Source organism: Rhinopithecus bieti, unplaced genomic scaffold (assembly GCF_001698545.2).
Source record: "Rhinopithecus bieti isolate Rb0 unplaced genomic scaffold, ASM169854v2 scaffold_5150, whole genome shotgun sequence".
Taxonomy (NCBI): Eukaryota; Metazoa; Chordata; class Mammalia; order Primates; family Cercopithecidae; genus Rhinopithecus; species Rhinopithecus bieti.
Window position 1 is genome coordinate 988,771 of NW_016804706.1, and position 22,178 is coordinate 1,010,948.

The 22,178-nt window shown below is 45.8% G+C and overlaps 1 long non-coding RNA gene across 5 annotated transcripts; it reads right to left on the bottom strand.

Moving 5' to 3' along the window:
* Positions 1–88: 88 nt before the first annotated feature.
* LOC108528439 (uncharacterized) lies at positions 89–22,161 on the bottom strand. 5 transcript variants are annotated; one of them, XR_001885157.1, is made up of 7 exons: positions 20,792–22,161; positions 15,858–16,110; positions 13,653–13,772; positions 8,992–9,750; positions 5,008–6,335; positions 4,249–4,372; positions 89–1,044 (listed from the first exon to the last, which is right to left on the bottom strand). It is a non-coding gene; the product is annotated as an uncharacterized LOC108528439 (long non-coding RNA). The 5 variants fall into 5 exon arrangements; XR_001885158.1 differs by lacking the exon at positions 89–1,044 and having other exon boundaries at positions 3,501–4,372; positions 5,008–5,111; XR_001885156.1 differs by lacking the exon at positions 89–1,044 and having other exon boundaries at positions 3,501–4,372.
* Between the last annotated feature and the right edge of the window lie 17 nt (positions 22,162–22,178).

Sequence of the window (22,178 nt, forward strand, 5' to 3'; positions counted from 1 at the left end):
GTGTTTCTTACGCGGATTTGTTGCGGGGGAGGAGTAGATGGGGCTGTGCCCAGTTTGTGTTCCGGCCACAATGGACTTTATGTAGTCACTGCTTGGCTGAGTCATCTTTGCTCCTTTATTGTCCTTGGCCCTTCAGTAGAACCTTGTCCCCCCAAGACCTGGGATCCCAGGGAGTTGGATGTCACCTAGGGTGATCCCTGCATAAAAATCTCCTTGTGGTATCAAGAGACAAATTTTCAGACCTGTTCAGATCTTGCCCTCCTCCTAGGGCTCTTTCCTGGATTGTATTTTCCATCTTGTCTTCAATCTTTTTAAAGGAACCGGATTCTGAGATTTGCAGAGAGGATGGGTCCCCTAGCTTCTCGTCATAGGTAACTTTCTGTTGGAGCTCCTCTTCTACTGTCCTACTCATCTTCCTGCCCTGAGTTGTAGTAATCCTAGCGCTGGCTCCAATCCAAACTCATGGATGTATAAAGCAGAATCTAATTTAGATTCATATGTGGTTGGAAAAATGTACCCATAAGGCTAGGGTTATTGTTCCTGAAGAGAAAAATATGGCTGCGTGCTGCAGTGTGCAGGAGGGTTGGTGTGGGAGGAGGGAGGGAGGAAGGGAGGACGCACAAGCAGCCCTGGTGAGAAAAGCACTGGCGGCATCGATGTCCACATGAAATGATGTTGTTCTTTAGCTGCCACAAAACAGCATTTACCCTGAGGCTACATTAATAAAAATATTGGCTTTAGAATAGGGAAGTGCTCTGCAGTGATCATTCATTCCACTGACATTTGTTGTCTGCTAGGGATATGACTGCTTTTGCATTTAGAAAGCATCATTAAAGTAAAAACAGAAAAATTTCTGGCGTTGTGGTGCATACATTCTAGATGCAAGCTTGTCCAACCCACGGCTCGTGGGCTGAATGTGGCCCAGGACAGTTCTGAATGTGAGGAATTTTTGCTTCTCTGTGGCAGACCTGAATCCTGGAATGAGTGCACCCGCCTCCCTCAGGATTAGGAGTGAATGCTTTAGGAACCCTCCTTTGCAGTGACCTGCAAAAGATAGAGGGCACAGTTACTGTGAGAACCCAGAATAGCAGCCGAGGGGGCTCGGCCCTCAAGGAGTTGTGGGGAAGGTTAATAAAAGTGGTGTCCCAGGGTCAGATCAGATGGGCAGCCAGGGAGGGCACGGCTTCATATCTGTGATGAGAATGCAAGAATTGAGGGGCAGGAGGCCGAGGGTGTTTGACCAAATACAAAGTCATGATCCCAGTCTCAATTCCTAGACTTCAGCCAAGCTTCAGATTCAGAATCCACAGTGGGGCTTAAGGAGGCCAGGAAATAAACCTGGACACACTATGGCCCACAGTGGGACCACTGGGTCCATAAACCCAGTCCTGGTTATCTCCCCATTCCCCACATGCATAATTGGCTTTCGTGCACTGGCAACTTTGGTCACCCCCACACTGCGTCCCTAGTCTGGAAAGTAAGGACTGTCATTGTACTGAAGCCCAAAGGGAATCCTCTAAAACTTCCCTCATCCCAGCCAAGCCAGAAGCAATATTGTGCCCCAGGGTGGGTCTTGTGGAGGGTACTGCAGGTATTGTAGGGGTAGCACTGCCATTAGAGAGCTGAAGGATGGGGGGTGGCGTTGGGATTGCCTGTTATCTCCATATAATTCAGCAATCTGTCCCTGAAGAAGCCTCATAGAGAGTGAATGGAATTTCTCCAGACTTGACCAAGTAGGAGTCCTGATTGCAGCTGCCATGCTGGCTGGATATCATTGCTTGGGGAGATTAATAATGCCTCAGTCACATGGCAAGCAGCTGTAGATTTGGTGAATTCATTCCCTCCCATTTCATTTAGAAAATCTATATGCAATGATTCACATTCACATGGGATTTATAATGCATTTATTGATAGCTTGCCTCAGGGCTACCTTAACTACTCAACCTTCTATAAATATCACCTTAAGAGACCTGGACAAATCAAATATCTCACAGAATACTAAATCTGCTCATTTCATTGGCAATATTACATAAATAGGGATGGATGAGCAAGAGGAGGAAAGCACACTGAATTCCTTGGCAAAGCATGCACTACAGAAGGTGAAGATAAACCTTACAGAGCTTCAAGAGTGGCCACTACAGTGAAGGTTTATGGGTCCAGTGGTTAGGGGCATGCAGGGCTCTCCCCTCCAAAGTAAAAGACACACTTGCATATTACATCCTCACCAGAAGGAAGGACGTATACTGCCTGGTGAGCCTCGCTGGGTTCTGGCAATGCCACATTCCACATCTAAGTACATTGCTTTGGCCCACACTCTGGGTGATATACGAGGAGGCCAGTTTTGAGTGGGACCCGGACAGGAAAGGACACTGCAGCAGACCCAGGCTGTGGTGCAGTCAGTCACCATCCCTCAGACCCCTGGTGCTGGAGGTGGCGATGTGGGGAAAGATGCAGGATGGAGCTGAACCAAGCATCAGTGGGAGTCAGAATGGAGGGCCTGGGATCTGGAGTAAGGCCATGGAATCCACAGCAGAGAAACATGCTCCCTGTTAGAAGCAACTTTTAACATGTTCCTGGCCCTGATAAGATAGAATTCCTGATCATGGGACACGAAGCAATGACGTGATTCCAAGTGCCTGTGTGTATTGGCTTTTATGTGACCCACAGAGTCATAGATGGGGCAAACCCAGCGGCATCTATCATGAGATGAAAATGGTCCATGTGGGTTGAGCCTCAATTCCATGTTAACACCCACAGAAAACACCCAGCCCTGACATGGCCCTGAATAACCACACAAATTGCAGACAAATTGAAATTAGCCAGCCGGCATCATGGATCAGCCCAGGTCTGGCAGGAAGGACTGATAAGTGGATAACCACAGTGGCAGGAATGAGGCTACAAGTGGGTCCAGAAGCATCGACTCCCCACTACCAAGGACCATCCAGCTGCTGCTTCCTCTGAATACTCTGATTGTAAGCATTACAGACCAATGATCGGCCCCATAGGGCACTATTTCTTCAGGTAACTCACTAGCCCCTAAGTGACAAGTTGAATAGCTTGAACCCCATCTACCCTGAAAGGGCCAGGGGTTCATCCTCACAGGGATAGGCACCTATTCGATGCCTGTTTAACTAATTGCCTCCCTAAGTTAAACAGGTTAAAAAAGAATACCAAGTGTCCCAATAAAATATGCACATAGCTTAGATGTGAATAATTCATACAAATAGGCAGGTGCATGGATCAGCCACTGTGGCTCATGCCTGTAATAATAGCATTGTGGGAGGCTGAGGATAGCTTGAGCCCAGAAGTTTAAGACCAATCATAGCAACATAGGGAGACCTCGTCCCCGCAAATATTTTTTTTTGAAAAATTAGCCAGGAGTGGTGGCACAAGCCTGTGGTGCCAGTTACTTGGGAGGCTGAGCGAGGAGCATTGGTCGCATGATCCCAGGAGGTCGAGGCTTCAGTGAATCATGAGTGCACCACTGCACTCCAGCCAGGGTAACAGAGTGACACCCTGCCTAAAAATAACTAAATAAATAATAAATAAAGGCGATGCATGAGCACTGGTGAAGGGCACTTTGGGTGCATTGAGCACTTGCAATTTTGAGGTGATTAAATTCTGTCCAGGCTCCTGGTTGCAACATACGGTAACACATTGTGCTTTGTGTTGCAATGTCCTGGACTCGCACACACAAACTCAGGGCTATGAAATAAAGATAATGTAATAATACAACAGACCAGAGTCACAGATACATAGTCTGGGAAAGTAAAACTTCGTGAGTCTAATTGCAATGCGTTTAGACACATTTTTATGTAAAGGGCTCAAAAATCACCTCTTTTACAAATTAGATTCGTGATCACTCAGGGTTTACCAATATTGGGCTACACACTGTAGCAAAATCGGAGACCCACCCCGAGGCTGCGGGACCCGCGGAGACCCTCAACCCGATAAGAACCCCAGGCGTCTATACCCGATTCTATTTTCAGTTAAGGTCCAAATCCCCGGGGGTTGGTTGGGGTAGAGGCGGGGCTCAGTGGCAGCGATCGCGGGGATAGGGTCTCACACCCTCCAATGGATACACAGCTGCGACCTGGACCCAGACTGGAGCCTCCTCCGCGGGGATGAACATACCCTACATGGCGCCAGTTACCTGGTCCTAAACCAGGAACTGCGCTCTACGAACGCAGCGGACAAGGCGGCTCAGATGCTCTGGCGGAGGAACACGCAGAGGCCCTCAAAACCTACCTGCAGGGAAGGTGGACAGAGTGACTCAGCAAACGCCTTAAGAATGGGAAGGAGACGCTGCAGTGCGCGGGTACCAGCGGCCATGGGGCGTCTCCCTGATCTCCTGCAGATCTCCCCGAGCCACCTTCCAAAAGAAGGGAAGGAAAATCGGACCAACGTTAAAATATCCCTCTCCCACTTGTCCTGAGGAAGAAGAGTCCTCCTGAGTTTCATATCTTATACCAGAGAGTGACTGAGGGCCCGCCCTGCACTCTGGGACAATTAAAGGATTGTCTCCCAGGGAAAGGAGGGGAAGACAATCCCTGGAATACTGATCAGCTGTCCCCTTTGACCCCACAGCAGGCTTGGGCACCAGGAAGTTTCTTTTCAGCCTTTGTTATCTGCTTCACACAATGTGTATCTGTTGGTCTGATTCCAGCTCTTCTGAGTCCCACGGCCTCCACTCGGGTCAAGAGGAGAAATCTCTGTTCCCGCCTTAGACACTAGAACTTTCCAAGGAATAGATTATCCCAGGTGCCTCTGTCCAGGTTGGTGTCTGGGTTCTGTGCTCCCTTCCCCACCCCAGGTGTCCCAGCTATTCTCAGGATGGTCACATGGGCACTCCTGGAGTATCCCATGAGGAATACAAAGTGCCTGAATTTTCTGAATCTTCCCCTCAGATACCCTAAAGACACACGTGACCCACCACCCCATCTCTGATGATGAGGCCACCCTGAGGTGCTAAGTCCTGGGTTTCTACCCTGTGGAGATCATACTGACCTGGCAGTGGGATGGGGAGGACCAAATCCAGGACACAGAGCTTGTGGGGACCAGATCTGCAGAGTAGAGAACCTTCCAGAAGTGGGTAGCTGTGGTGGTGTCTTCTGGAGAGAAGTAGAGATACACATGCCATGTGCAGCACGAGGTGCTTCCAGAGCCCCTCATCCTGAGATGAGCTAAGGAGATGAATGAGGGATCATGTCTCTTCTCAGGGAAAGCAGGAGTCCTTCTGGAGCCCTTCACCAGGGTCAGGGCTGAGGCATGAGGGTCAGGGCCCCTCACATTCACCTCCTTTCTCAGGGCCATCCTCCCAGCCCATATTCCCCATCGTGGGCATCGTTATTGCCCTGGTTGTTCTTGGTGCTGTGGTTCCCACAGCTGTGGTCGTTGCTGTGATGTTGAAGAATAAGAGACCAGGTAGGAAAGAGGTGAGCTCCAAGTTTTCTTCTTCCATTGGTGGATTTCAAGCCCCAGATGGAAGTTGGCTCATTTCCTGCCTAGTTGTGAGGCACCATCTCCACACACATTTACCCTGTTCAGATGCCCTGTCAACTCTTGCTCTTTTGTAAAGCACCTGTGATATGGAAGCACAAATTTATCACCTTGATTGTGGTCATGGGAACCTGACTCCCAGCAGTCACAGGTCAGGAGAAGGTCCCTGCTGAGGGCAGATGTCAGGAGGACAATTGGTCCAGCTTCAACACTTCCTCTTTCCTTGGGTTTCCTGATCCTGACCTGGGTCTGCAGTCACAGTTCTGGAAACTCCTCTTGGGATCTCATGGCCCTGCCTCCTCCCTGGCCTCTCACAGTTTGTTTTCTTTCCACAGATGGAAAAGGAGGCAGCTATGCTCAGGCTTCATGTAAGTGTGGTAGGGGTGGGAGAGTGATCCCTCAGATCCTTGGGATAGTGTAGACAGGAGCCCATGGGGGAGCTCACCACCCCACAATTCCTCCTTTAGTCACATCACCTGTGAGCTCTGACCAGATTTTGTTTTTATTCCAGCCCGAACAGGAACAGTACCCAGGGCTCTGATGTGTCTCTCAAGGCTTGTAAAAGTGACATCTTAGAGGGCCTGAAGTGAAGGAGGAGTTGGGGCAGATGGGACACAAGTAGGCTCTGGAGAGTCTTTGATTTGAATTTTTCAGTGTGTGGTGGGATGTTCAGTGTCACCACTTACCATGACTGACTTGAATTTGTTCATGACTTTTTTTTTTCTAAGACTTCCTTGAAAGTGACTGAGATGCAAGATTTGTTCATGGCTCCTCTTTGAGACTTCAAGGGCCTCAGGCTTCTCTTTCTGCCAAGGCGTCTGAATGTGTCTATGTCCCTGGTAAAAGGTGAGAAGTGGGTAGACCAGCCCACCCTCATGTCCACCATGAGCCCTGATATCATTTGGATCTCTGTCCCCACCCAAATCCCATGTCCACTTGTAATCCCTAATATTAGAGGTTGTGCCTGATGGGAGATGATTGGCTTGTGGGGATAGATCCTCCCTGAATGGTTAAGAACCATATCTTTGATGCTGTTCTTGTGATAGTTCTCACAAGATCTGGTGTTTGAAAGTGTGTGGCACCTCCCTGCTCTCTCTCCCTCCTGCTCCAGACATGTCAGTCATGCCTGCTTCACCTTAAACTTTCAGCATGATTGAAAGTTTTCTGAGGCCCTTTCAAAAGTTAAGTAGATGTCAGAATCATACTTCCTGTATAGCCTGCAGAACCATGAGCCAATTTAAACTCTTTATAAGTTACAAACTCTCAGGTATTTCTCTACAACAGTGTGAGAATCAACTAATTCAGAAAATTGGCACCACGAGTTGGGTATTGCAGTAAAGGTAGCTGAAAATGTGGAAATGGCTTTGGAACTGGGTAACAAGCAGAGGTTGGAAGAGTTTGGAGAGTTCAGAACACAGGAAAATTAGGCAAAGAGACATGACCCCATGTTGTGACCAAAATGCTGATAGTGATATGGACAATAGAGTCCAGGCTGATGAGGTCTCAGATGGAGATGAGGAACTTACTGGGACCTAGAGGAAAGATCATGTTTATTATGCACTGGCAAAGAACTTGGAGGCATTCTGCTCCCTCCCTAGGGATCTGTGGAACTTGGAACCTGAGAGTGATGACTAAGGGTATCTGATGGAAGAAATTTCTAAATAGCATAGCATTCAAGATATGGCCTGGCTGCTTGTAATAGCCTATGCACATATGTGTGAGCAAAGAAATGATCCGAAACTGGAACCGATATTTAACGGGGAAATTTAATACCCAGGACAATTCCTAGTGGAGTTGCAGGAGCAGGACCCCTGCCAGGACTACTAAATGGTACAGCCACTGGCAATGTGCAACTTCAGCCTGGAAAAGCCATAGGCATTCAGTTTTCACCCATGAGAGCAGCTATATGGGTTATGTTCAGCAAAGCCATAAATGTGGGGCTACAAATGTCCTGGGCGTTATGAGCCCAGGACTTGCACCAGTCAATGTGCTCAGGATTCAAAATATAGAGTCAAAGGAGATTATTTTAGAGCTTTAAGTTTTAATGTCTGCTATGATGAGTTTCAGCCTGTGAGGACACTGCATTCATTTCTTTTGGCCCATTTATTCCTTTTGGAATGGAAATGTATAAAAAATGTCTCTTCCACTGTTGTATTAGTATTTTATAATTAAATAACTTTTTTTTAATTTCATAGGCTCAAAGTTATAAGAACTTACCTTGAGTCTCAGATGAGACTCTGGAATTTTGAGTTGATGCTGGAACAACCTAACACATTTGGGACAATTTGGAGAAGATTATTGTGTTTTGCAATGTGAGAAGAATGTGAACTTTGGCTGCCTGGGGCAGGATTCAATGATATAAATATTTATCCCCTGATACCTCATGTTAAAATCTGATGCCCACTGTGGAATGTGGGGCCTAATGGGTGCCATTTGGGTCATGGGGACTAATCTTTTGTGAATAGAGAGATACTGCCCTCTCTATGGAGTGAATGAATTGTTGCTCTCTTATTTTCCAAGACAGCCAGTTGTTAAGAAGTGCCTGGCAACTTCCTACTCTCTCTGTTCCTCTGTTACCATGTGATCTCTGCACATAGCAGATCCCCTTTGCCTTCTGCCATGAATGGGAGCAGCCTGAGGCCCTTACTAAATGCTCAAACATTTCCAGACATCAGAATCCTGAGCCACATGAACCTTGTTTACATAAATTAGTCAGTCTCAGACATTTATTTACAGCAACACAAAATGGAATAAGACAACCTTCTCATCACAGGCATGTGTCTCTGGCAGCCAGTCCCCATTCTCAAGATATCCAGGATCCGTTCAGTCAAGAGTCCTCTCATCAGTACTCTAAAGACACTCTTATCACTCAAGAGTCTAAGGTTTTTAGGAGAAACCAGGGACAAAGATTACATGTTTTTGTTATACCTCAGAATACGTGCTTTTCTTTGACCACATATCTTTGATAGGAAAGGGATTATAACAGTAAAGAGGTATTGGCATATTATCAGAGTCTCATTCAGTCATTCAGAATTAGGCCAGTTTATCATCCTCTTGTATGAATATGTCTCCCAGAATGAAGTCACTCAGCTTTGCACACAACAATCTTACCAGGTTCCAAAAACAAGAATGGTTTCAGGGACATATGGCTTCACCTTTTTAGGCATCCAGTATAATTGACCTAAGAGACAATGTCTTCTCTTGCTCACACCACTTTTGAGGAGTTAAGCTAATATTGAATTTTCCTCATTATATAACCCTTTGATTTATTTACTTACCCCCAGCCACTATCCCTCCTTCTGTCCCTTTATATCAGTCTCTTCCAGTTTTGGAAGTGATATTAGGTTTGGCTGCTGTGGTGGTCTAGACTGCAGACAGCGATAGTATTCTAGCATGTCTTCCCTCAGTCTACTCTTGATCATAGAGAGTAGGTTACATAGGTTAGGAACCAGTGCAGGCCATCTGACCACCAGGCTGCATAGCTCTACTTACAGTTAATCCTGACTTTGTCAGATGAAATGAAGGCACAGCACAATCCTTGAGTTGCTTGGGAATTCTTATATACAGGTATAAAAATAGTTATGGTTTTGCTTAGGGATAGTTCCTGTTTCTGGCACTTTTATTTCCATCCCTATTCCTGGTGCCACTGCATCACCTAAGAAAAAAGAAATTTGAAGTGAAGGGTAGTCATTATTCCAGCATCCTCTCTCCTTAGGAAGAATTGTATGTATAGTAATAACAGCATCGTCCTGATTCATGAGGACAAAGAGTGGAAGCTACCTAGAGGAGTCAGTCTTGCAGCCCCACCCATGTTGACAGTGAGCACATTCAAAAGATATAAAAGCCAGCCAGTCCTTCATGTTTATATTACCCAACAATTACATTGACAGGTTTTAGACAACCAATGTTTTAATTGACCATTTCAATATTCCATCAAAGTTTTCCCCTGAGGAGGACATCTCCCTGTGCATTGTTGGCCGTTTGAGGTTGTAAAGTGTGTTTTCTTGTAAAAAAAATGTTTCTCAGCAGTCCAAACTGGTGCAATCTCTTTTTTTCTGGTTCTTCTCTAGACCTTGAAGCATTGATATCTGCCCCTGGTTGAGCATAGCCCAACCCAGGGTCAGTGACTTTCCTGTTAAGATCCATTGGCAGCTCCTTTGGGATTGCTGGCATCAGTCTGGTTGCCAGCGATGAATGATCAAAGCCACTAGAGAATCTGTCACAGAGCCATCTGCTGCCTCTGTCTGTTTTCTTGACAAACAGTCAAAACAGAGATTATGAGAAATGAGATAAGTTACCAAAATTGTGAACAAAAGAGATTATCACTAATGACCCTTAGAATTTAAGAAGCATTATAAGTGAATACTTTGAAAAATCTGGAGCCAATAAGTTAGACCACTTAGATAGAATCAATACATTAATACAAAGACAGAAATTGCCAAAACTGGCCGGGCATGGTGGTTCACGCCTAATCCCAGCACTTTGGGAGGCCGAGGCGGGTGGATCATGAAGTCAGGAGATCGAGACCATCCTGGCTAACACGGTGAAACCCCATCTCTACTAAAAATATAAAAAAAATTAGTCGGGCCTGGTGGCGGATGCCTGTAGTCCCAGCTACTGGGGAGGCTGAGGCAGGAGAATGACTGAGCCCAGGATGCGGAGCTTGCAGTGAGCCAAGATTGCGCCACTGCACTCCAGCCTGGGCTACAGAGTGAGACTCTGTCAAAACACACACACACACACACACACACACACACACACAGAAAAAGAAAGAAATTGCCAAAACTGACTCAAAAATAAATAGAAAATCTGATTAAAACTCTACACTAAGGAATTTTAAAACCTTCTCACAAGGAAATGCCAAAGCCCAGATATCGCTACTGGTGAATTCTATCAAATATTTCAAAAGCTCTTTCAGACAAGAAGAGTGGAGGGAAGACTTTCCAGCTCATTTACAGAACTGGCATTACCCTCATATCAAAGTCACAGCAAGACTCACAGGAAAAGAATACCAGAGACTAGTATCAGCAATAAACACAAATGAAAACATCCTCAACAAACATTGGCAGACAATAAAATGCCACATAAAAAAGGATTACCCTCCATAACCAGTGAAATTCATCCCAGGAACATAAGGTTGGATTAACAGTTGAAATCGATTAATAGAATGCACCATATTAATGAAATAAAAGACATAATTATCTCAAACGATGCAGAAAAAACAGTTGACAGGTATGTTAATATCACTCATGTTCATAAGTTTCAACAAAATAGGAATGGAGGGTACCTTCCTCACTCCAATAAAGGACATCTATAAAAAACCCACAGCTGGCTGGGCGTGGTGGCTCACGCCTGTAAACCCAGCATTTTGGGAGGCTGAGGCAGGCGGATCACGAGGTCAGGAGATCAAGACCATCCTGGCTAACATGCTGAAACCCCGTCTCTACTAAAAATACAAAAAATTAGCCTGGCGTGGTGGCGGACGCCTGTAGTCCCAGCTACTTGGGAGGCTGAAGCAGGAGAATGGCGTAAGCCCAGGAGGCGGAGCTTGCAGAGCGGAGATGGCGCCACTGCACTCCAGCCTGGGCGACAGAGCGAGACTCCGTCTCAAAGAAAAACACACACACACACACACACACACACACACACACACACACACAGCTAAAATCACGCTTAATGAAGAAAGACTGAATGCTTTTCTCCTAAGATGGGGATCAATGCAAGGATGTCCAATTCCACCACTTCCACTTAACATTGTACTGGAGATTGTAGCCAGTGCACTAAAGCAGAAAACTAAAAAGTAAAGGCATCCAGATAAAAAGGAAAACATAAAATTCTATTCACAGATGACATGACCTTGTCTGTAGAATTCACAAGCAGATAAACGCCTGCTAGCACTTAGAAATGAATACAGAAGGGCCCATAGGATATCAAATCAAAACAAAAATTATTAACATATTCCTCTATACAAGCAATGAAAATCTCAACTTTTCTATTATAGTAGTTTAAAAAGGGCAAAATAGGAATAAATTTAGGAAGAGAGCAGTGTTTGTTCACTGAAAATAAAAAACATTACTGAGAGAAATTAAAGGTCTAAATAAATGGAGAGATGCGGTTGGAAAGCTCAATAATATTGTTAAGATGGTAATTCTCCCCTAATAGATCTATAGGTTCAACACAATCTCTATCAAAATCCCAGCAGAAATTTTATAGAAAATTGACAAAATAAGTCTAAAATTGTATATGAAAATGCAGAGGATGCAGAAGAGCCAACACAAATTTGAAAAAAAAAATGGAATGTCATAAAACTACAAAATCCAGACAGTGTGAAACTGAGAGACATAGAGATCAATGAGCAGAAGTGAAAATCTAGAAAGACATTCTTATATTTCTTTGTCAATTGATTTTCAGCGAAGTTGCATAGGTAATACAATGTGATACTTAACACCATATAAAATATCAGCTCAAACAAAGTAGAGACCCAAACAGATTAAATTTATGAGTTAAAACTATAAAATGTCTAAAAGAAAACATAGGAGAAAATTTTTGTGACTTTGGGTAGTTGGGAAAAGATTCTTAGATAAAATATCGAAAGCATGATCTACAAGTGAAAAAAAGAGAGAAAGAGACAGAGAGAAATTTGGCTTAGTTAAAATTTAAAACTTGAGTGCTCCAAAAGACATTATTGAGAAAATGAAAAGACAAGTCATAGACTCAGAGAAAATATATCAAAATTTACCACAAATTACATTTGTGATGAAGAACATGTATCCAGAATATGTGGTAAGTTCTTAAACTCAATGTAGGAAGACAAGCAACTCAACTGAAAATGAGCAAAACACTCAAATATGCTCAACTGACTTTTACAAAAGCACAATAGCAATTCAATGAAGGAAGGAGCGCTTTCCCAACAAACGGTGCTGGAGCAACTGGACAACCACAGTGGAAAAAAAATAACCTCAGCCCAAACCTCACACTTTATACAAAAAATAACTCAAAATGAATCACAAGCTTTAATGCAAAACACAGAGTTAAAATTACAAACATTGAGCCAGGTGTCGTATCACAAGCCTGTGGTCTCAACTACTGGGGAGGCTGAGGTGGAAGGATCCCTTGAGCCCAGGAGTTCAAGGCCAGCCTAGGCAATAATTTTTTTTTCTAAAATAAATCATAAATAAATTAAAAAATTTTAATTACAAAACTTTTAAGAAAAAGTCATCAGAACTAAGACTGGACAAAGAGTTCTTAGACATAGCACCAAAGGTATGATCCATAAAAGAAAAAGTTAATAAATTGGATCTTATCAAAACTAAAAACTGTTGCTCTGTGAGAGACCTGTGACAAGCATAAAAACACAGGCTACAGCACAAGAGAGGATATCTGCAGACAACATGTTCTGTAAAGACTTGTACTCAGAATATACAAAGAAATGTAAAAACTCAACAGTAAAAATGAAATCCAAATACACAATAGGCAATGAGCAAGACATGAACAGACATTTCACTGAAGAGGATAAACACTGGGCTAACACTAAAATGAAAAGACGTTCAACGTCATTATCCAATGGGAAAATACAAATTAAAACCGCAAGCATGAGAATGGCTGAAATGCAAAAAAGAAGGTAACAACAGATGCTGGCAAGGATGCAGAGAAACTGGGTCACTCTTATATTGCTGGTAGGAAGCATTTTAAAATGGTACAGCCACTCTGGAAATGGGTATTGCAGTTTTCTTCAAATTGAACATGCAATTTATCATATGACTAGCAATTGACCTCCTAGGCACTTACTTCAAACATGGGAAATCTTTATGTTTATGAAAAACCTATACACAAATACTCTTGCAGCTTTATCCATAACACCTTCAAACTGGAGTTAATGCAACTGCCTTTGAGTGGGTGAATGAGATCTGCTGGTTGAATTCATAGCGAAGTCACACAAGTGCCCTTTCTCAAGGCTACCATCCTGCTTCTCTGTGTAGTAAGTGTTTCATGCATATTTCCCACTTTCTCACAAATAATATTAAAGACATGTACTCAGGGATCAAAATTTAATAAACATAAATTTTTACTATTCCATCAAAGATAATATGAAGTGGTACTGCAGTTTGGTGACACTGCCTTGGTTCTGCTAAGGTGCTGGGTGTGTTACCTACCATGGCATTTGCAGCATTAATGGAAAAGTCAACATAATGAAACAGGCAGATGGCATCTTGGTATTTCTGTGAAAACAGGTTTCCCTCCTGGACTCTCTGAAGGCAGCTCAGGGGACACACCTTCAAAATGGCAAAGATCAATTATGGTTCCTAGTGGGACACAACCCTTGGTCTATTTCGATTCAGCTCTCTCTCTCTCTCTCTCTCTCTCTCTCTCTCTCTCTTTCTCTCTCTCTCTCTCTGTTTTCCCTCATTCTTCCAACTTATAATTGTATAAATTTTCAAATGTGCAAAGAATCTGAAAGAACAGTTCAGTAAAATTCAAGTTACCACCCTTCCATATTTGCTTAATATCTCTTTATATACATGAAAGCAGCATGTGGAATGATGGACAATAGTGACCCGGAAGGGTAAGGGTGGTTGGCAGCAGGTGGATGATGAGAGGGGTTTCTTGGTGGGTACAATGTGCCTGGCTCCAGTGATGGGTGCACTGAAGGCCCTGACTTTACCACAACTCAATATAGCAATGTAGCAAAATTGTACTGGTGCCCCATGAGTGTATATTAATTAAAAAAATAAAATAACATATCTCTTTATAGATACAGGTAAATATGTTTGTATAGCATGTGTGTGAATATGTGTGTGCGTGTGTGTATGTATGTGTGTGTATAGAAAAAGGCAGCAAGAATGAAGAGATTAAGATTTTGTGACTGAGCCATTCTAAAGTAACTTAAACATAAAACATGCATGAATAAATGTGTCTGCAGCAACAAACCTGAATACAAACATGAAAGAATATGTCTATAAACACATCTCTGGATAGATAGCTTATGAACCAATTCCCTACTCCAGCTCCCTTACTGGTTACCCTGTGAACACAGGCAGGCAGGGAAGAGGACCCAGCTAGGGTCCCTCATCCTTCTCTTGCATCCAGGAAGGCCCTGCATCCTCTCCTGCTGCACAGAGGGCTCCCACCCTGCCTTGGTGTGTTTCACAGGTGCTCCCCTAACTCTCTCTGCCACCACTGCTTTACCTTGGTGGAGCTGAGGCTGCCCTGACCAAGAACAGCACTACCCACCTGTGCCCCCAAAACCAGGAAGTTAGGAGGAACCACGCAACAGGGTCAGGAACTCTCCCACCTCCCCAGTTAGTCTGAACCGATGGCAGGAGATAATGATGCTTGCTTTACTTATCCTCATTCCCTGTTCATTTATTCTTCATTAATTCAGTCCACATGTCCCCAGCAGTCACTTCATCCCAGAAGCAGAGTGACCTCTACTCTTCAGAATCAGGAAACACCAAAGCACTCTCCTCTCCTCCCTGATATCACCCTTCAGTTCTACATCATCACATGTGGGTTTTAACTCTGCAGGGCTGGTGATCCCCACAGGGTCAGCCCCTGAACATTGGCCCCAGATGTCCCCGTCCATCCCTTCTCAGCCCTTTCGGTGTTGCTGTGAATCTGTCCCTCACTGAGAACTGGTGTGGAGATGTGGGGAAGGAGGGGAGATTTCTTTGTGCTGTGTCAAGGCATGAAGACAGACCTCTCCTTCTCTCCTGAACCTCACACTCTATCCTTTCCCAGTCACTTGAAATAAAATACAGACCAGACCAGAAATGTCCTTAATTAAGAGTTTTAAATAGGCCAGGCGCGGTGGCACAAGGCCTGTAACCATGCACTTTGGGAGGCCGAGATGGGCCCCGGAATCACGAGGTCAGGAGATCGAGGACCATCTGGCTAACACGTCTCGACAAAAAAAAGTACAAAAACACGAGGCCCAGGCGATCGTGGCGGGTGCCCCTGTTAGTCCCAGCTTACTCAGGAGGCGAAGGCAGGAAGAATGGCGGTGGAAACCCGGGAGGCGGAGCCTTGCAGTGAGCTGAGATCCAGCCACTGCAGCTCCCAGCCTGGGCAAACAGAGCCGAGACTCCTCAAAAAAAAAAAAAAAAAAAAAAAGAGTTAAATATCTATAGTATAAAATATGAAGACAGAGTAGAATGGGGTAATGCAGGAGAGTGGGACAGGGGTTAGGGGACCTCAAGGTACCAGGAAAGCTGGTCCTGGGCTCCCCAGAAGGAACTGTCACCAGGACACTCACTCATAAAGCTCACCTATAATACAATTACTGCATATGTAATATATCAAAATATAATAAAATAACAAAAATAATATGGCACAGCCGCAAACACCTCATATATACTAACCCTTTTCATTCATCCAACCACAAGAAATAAATGCTATTAATTTCCCCATTTCATAGATGAGGAAACTGAGGCACCAAAAGGGAAAGTGCTGGTGACACCCAGGCAGGGAGCTGAATCCAGGCTGCCTGGCTGCAGAGCGTAGAGCCAGTGGACCCAGGAGATGACACCAGAGACTGAAATCCCAGCTGTGCAGTGCCCTGGTGTTCTTCTGTCCCAACTGGGTGCTGATCCAGGCCTTGTAGTCTCACACACTCTGGAGAAAAGACAGAAACCAATAAATGCTCCCCTGGATGCAGAGTGCTGCTTTTTATTCCCTGAGGACTTCTCCTTCCTCAGTCACTCCAAAATCAAATTCACCCTTTCTCTGAGGGAAGATGACATTCCCATTTTTTTTCTCCCTCCCATGGCACTTTTCCCAGCCCCTGCCAGTCCCCCTCCCATGACTCCATCAACATAAGCACTTCCCCTGTACCCACCACCCATCGTGCAGTGAGTGAAAGGACCCCAGAACAAAAGAAAAGACCCAGGAGGAAACTCTTCCTCTCAAGCCTGACCAGCCCTGACACAGTGGGAGGCCTCTCCAAAGAGAGCCCCTGGCCCTATCTACATGTCCTTCCAGTCCTGGGCTCAGTCACACACACACAGGGTCCTTCTCCACCTCAGTCCCCAGGCCCTCCTCATCTGCAGAGGTAACTGCACACCAGGGCAGGCCCTGCACATTGTGGGTTCTTTCCTCCACTGGCAGCTCAGCGTTCCTCCCCTCCCGGCTCTGAGCGTGCAGCTTCTAACTGGAGATCCCATCAGGAAGCCCTGGGGCTCACAGGGCCAACATGGAAATACATGACTGGATGGAGTCGGCACCTGACCTGATGCTGGGGACCCCCTTGCTCAAGGGGCCCTCCCCTCCCCATAACCTACACTTGGGCTGTGATTGCCCCCGCCTGGAAATGCAGCTCCACCCCAGAACCGCTGCTTCATGAGGCTGCACAGCCTTCCTGCTGTGTTCCTAGCAGGGATTCCACCCAGGCCACTGCCATTGGAGCTCACAGGGGATCTTCTCCTTCTCCTTGTGGAGTAGGGGGTTTCTTGAGAACCCTCATCCTGAGGCTGCCTCCACCCACCCTCTGCACCTGGGGATTGCCACTGCCACAGCCACAATGTCCCTCAGAGAAAGGACCCTCAGAGAAAGGAAGCTCCAAATTTGAGTTCCTGTTCCATTCAACATGCCTTACAACATCAGTATTGGAGGACATCCTATTAAGATTATCCAGCTGAAATTATGTTGATGGGCATCAACATTTAAAGCAGGAATTTTGAGAAATTAACATGTGATTTTCATACCCTTTTTCTGGCCAATATCCCAGTGACCTATGAGGAAACCATTCCTGCCTACAGGGAAGCAGAATTGACAATCCCCCTACAGGTGAGAGCAGGAGCAACCACAGACCTGCACTGCCCCTGCTGTGGTGCCTCCTGGATGGGGCCCTCTTGCTGCTGGACAGGGGATAAACCTTCCCATCTACCAAGGCCTGAGGGGCCGACTAACAGTGCAATTCGGTTCAAGGATGAGTCACCACCACCTCACTGGCCAGACACACAGAAATGGGGAAATGGCAGAAAGATTCGGGGTTCCTGGACACCCCAGCCTCTCAATGTCCCCTGCACTGCCTCTGTCTTAGCAGAAACACAAAACTTTCTGCTTTCTCTTTTCCTCTCCTTTCAAACAACCTGATTGTGGGGGAAACAATTCTGACTGTCTCTTATTTTAAACTTACCAGACAATGACTAAGTTAAGAAGAAAAAATTGGCTCAGGAAAGGCAAGGTGAGGCCACAGAGCATGGAACAAAGCCCCAAAAACACAGCTCCTGGGGACTATGACCCTTGGGGGCTAGCAAAAGTAATACCTGAACATAGGATGAAAACAGGGACCACAGCTGCCCTGGCAGGGTGCTGGTCCCCACTCCCCAAATAGCCCAGGGACATCTGCTTATCTACTCATCCACATCATCTGCACGGAAACACAGGGAGATAGGAGCCACATGGTGGGAACCTGGCAAAAGCACGGCCTCGAGTGACCCAGAGGACATGACACCCCCAAGAAAGCTCCTGGATAAGGCGAATGGGGAGCTACAAAGTGGACAGAGGATGGTCATGTGCACTCAGGACCCTCCCTGTTACAAGGGAGCCCACAAAGGGAACTACAAGCATGGGCCCTCAGTCTGGGCCTCACGGGTCTTTTTCTTGGTGTCCTCCTGATGACTGGAGAAACAGGGGAGAGGGATGCAGATAGGAAGGGATCAGAGGCTCTGCCTCTCCTCAGATTCCTTTCTAGTTTCTAACCACTCACCAGATCACAGCTGCCTTTACTATTGGCTCCCTCTGAGATCATGATCATTCAGGCTCTCAGCAATCAGCATGCAATTCCCAACATACCCACCTAGATGCACCCTGGTCAGCCTGAGAGACAGAGACTGGAATGGGGACAGAGCAGGTACCATGGCCCTTCCTGCTGCCCACTCCTCACCTGCAGCAGGAGGAGACCACAGCTGGATGTTCGAGGGCCTTGGCCCAGCCTTGGCTTGGGCAGAACTTAAGGGTGTCAAAAATAAGCTACATATGATGGTTCATTTTCAATTCTATGTGCCTTAGTATGGGTTTAACATGGACATGAAGAGATACATGGACATAAAGAGATAAAAAAGCAAAATGTACTAAGCCATCCCCCAGCCCCTTCCTGCTTTCCTTTTCATGCACCAGCCAGGTGCTGATCGGTTGGGGCCCCCTCGACGACCCCCTCCCCACCTCACCAAAGAATTTAGTTTAGGCTAGCTTGCAACATAGATAATTGTACCCTTTCTTATCATCTAAGTGCAATCATTAGGGCCATAAGTCAAATGTTTCAGGAGTCCTGAGACAATTGCAATGCATTAATGGGCTGCAACAAAATGCAGCAAAAAGACTCTAAAGTGCATAATGGAAGCCTTAATCAAACTAAAATAGGCAACATCCAGAAAGACTGTAACCCCATAGTACTCAGCTAATGAGGAACTGGGGGAAGGACGTGGGCACTAGGGAATAAATTGTTTGTTGAAACCGTCCCTGGTGTGCCTGCATTCCAGACACCCAATATTGCAAAACTGTCACTAAAAGTCTCACTTTCACTGTTCTCTGTGTCTCTGAGTCCATTTTTGGGGGGTTTGGATGGGTGAGTTTGTTTCTTACAATCTAGTAGCCTGTACGGGGATCACTGTGCTTGCATGAAGTGAGATTTTGGCAGAAAGAGGAAAAGCGTACCACTGGATTCATGTGGCCCATTCTGTCCAGATGTCCCAGCTCCCCACAGAAGCCATAGACAAACTTGAAACTGTTATTTAGAAGACAACAAAAGTGACACAGGGAAAAACAGAAAAGTAGGCACCGCGGCAACCAGGCAAACTTGTGCATAAGCCCAGGTAGGAAGATTGGACTATGAGCACTGCCTTGGTGGTTGGGCATCATGGGAGGTCGAGTGTGTGTGACTGAGATGTATCCTAGATATGAAGCTAGTGTGGAGACCCAATCCATGGTTCTGTTCTCTCAGGAAGGAAAAGGCCGGAGATGGACAAAGCAGTTACAGAGCAGTTGACTTGCCGTTGCGAAGAGACCTCCAGTAAGGGGGGTTGAACATATAGGGAAACTCAGACTCAGGGAGCAACTGAAAATGGGAAGCAAGAATTCTAGGACTAGGGAACAAAGGGAGGAGGAAGCCGAGGAGGTCCCCTCCAGCATACCCCCAGATAGTCCACTGGGGAGGATGTTACAGGCTTGGGGGGAATAAACCCCGAACCAGGAATAAAGAAAAACAAAAAATAATAAAGTATTGCTGTTTTCTCCAGGCTAAAGAGCCCATTCATCAGCCTTTGGTCTTTTGGCCTAAGTTTAGCTCAAATAAGGACTGTGTATGCCAAGCTTTAATTCTTTATGTGAATGATAAAACCCCATCCTCACAAGAGGTGATGGTTTATGCTATTTGTTGGATTAGTGAATTAACCCCATGTTTCCCCTTAAAGAGAAATAAAAAGAGCATAGTAAAGAGCCCTCAACCAATGAAAAGCCCTGGGATCCCCTAACACGCTTGCCCTCTGCCCATACATCTCACAAAGTAGAGGACAAGGAGATCAGGGGGCAACAGGAAGGTTGGAGGAAAAGGAATCTGGGGGTCATGAAGGAGATAAACCCAGTGCTCCCTTAAATCCTTGTTCAAATTTAAGAAAAGAATTAGAACAATGTAAAAAGGACATTAAGAACTTACCCATTCCTTCTAAACAGCAGGTGTCTAACAGGTACCCTCTCAGAAAAGTCCCGGTAGGACAGGGAAAAATTGGATTTGTGAGTGCGCCTTTAACAAGTACTGAGGTTAGGAATTTTAAAATGGAAATGACGTCACTCTTAGAAACTAGCTCTCAATAAGGCTGCAGAGGGTCTGTGTGAGTCGCTCCCCAGGGTCTAGGCCTGGCTGCCCCTCCCCAACCAAACCTCCCAGGTCTTTTCTGCCCAAAGCCTTGCCCCTCTACCCAACCCCAGCCCCTTCTTCTCAGACCCATCAACTACGTTTGCTCCCTCAGCACTCGCCTTAGATCCCTGGACACAAGCGATTTTCCCCTCGCAGACTTTAGGCGCCACTGCTGGGTCCGGAAGAGAAAGAGAAACTGCCCAGCGCGGTCGCGGGTCGCTTGGGTGACTCACGACGGGGCTGCTCTGGGCGCCCGCGCGCGTTTTCAAGTCGGCCCGGAGTTCATCGCGAGGACTGGGATCACCCGTCACCCCGCACTGGTCTATGGAAAACGAGACGTGTTTACTGATATAGAAACGGAACGACGGCGCCTGCCTGCTGGGGGGGGGGAGCGCGGAGCTGCCTTCAAGCTTCTGGTCTCCAGCTGCGGGTCACTCATACCTGCCGCTGTGAAATGCAGACCCGCGGGGTAGGAATTCCGAGTCCAGGCTGCAGAGCGATCTGGAATTTGACTCACTTGAAACAGCACCGCGATAGATTCGGATCCGGGTGAGTAGGGAAATGCGCCTCAGCCGCTCCCACGGGCCGCCCACGGATTCCAGGATCAGAAAACGCTTCCTGCTGCTCCGCCACCCCTGGAAGGCAGCGTCCGCCTCTGGCCGGTTCTGATGGAAACGGGCTCCACCGCCCGCAGGAAAACTCACAACTAAGGGGCCAGGAAAAAACCTCTCAGGGTCCCGCCCCTTCAGTGAGGATCCAAATTTACACCCCGAGTGTGGCGCCGTCAAAGACTGGAGTGATCTTCACTGAAATGATGCAAGACCAGCGGCGCCCAGAGCGCTGCCGCTCACAGAATGCGGTGACGGCGCCACCTCGCGTCCCTTCCCTGACCTGCCCCCAGGCGGACGCAGTGACGCGTGTTGGCCTGGAGGCTGGAATACACCGGGGATCAAATGCAGAGAATGGAGAAAGGAGGGAGGATGGGGGGACGTGTTGAAGAAAGGAAGGGAAAAAAGGGGAGAGAAAAGGTGCCGGCGAGAATAATATTTAAAATATATGGTTTTATTATTTCTAACTTTTAATTTTGCCCTGTAACTAGTTTTGTTATTTATGAGCATTTTTGCCATAGTTTTTTTTTTCTCTCTCTGTGAATCTGTAAGTATACAGCTTATTATGCTAATTTCAGAGCCTGTGAGATCAAGTTACAGACAACATGAGCTTCTACCTCCAGATGTGCCAGGGTGCATCTCTTGGGTACAAGAACAAGGGTTTGGTTTTGTTTCACAAAATCAAAGTACAAATCTCAAATAGGATAATATTTTTAAACCGTCATTGGGGCACACTTTGCATGCAATAAATGTATCTATTTGAAATGTACAGCTCATTGAGTTGTACTCTTAGGCTGTTTTACACACCCACGTATCTGCTACTACAATGAAGATAAATAACATTTCCATAGTGTCCTAAAGAACAGCCATGTAATAAAATTCCATGCAGTTGTTAAAAAGAGGAGGATGAATTTTTAAGTATTGCTATGAGAAGATCTGTGCCCAGCCTACTTTTACCCATTTTTAAAAGGACAAGGATATATATATAATGCCAGTAATACCACTTAGATAATATTTCAAGTAGGAGAAAACCTTAAATTTACTCACCAAAATTTTGACAGGGACTGGGATAACTTTGTGACTTTCACTTTCTCTGAAATGTTGGAATTTTTTATTACAGTATAAACTTGGATTTTAGCCAGCCATGATGGCTCAGGCCTGTAATCTCAGCTCTGGAAACTGAAGGATAGCCTGAGCCCAGGAGTTCGAGGCTGCAGTGA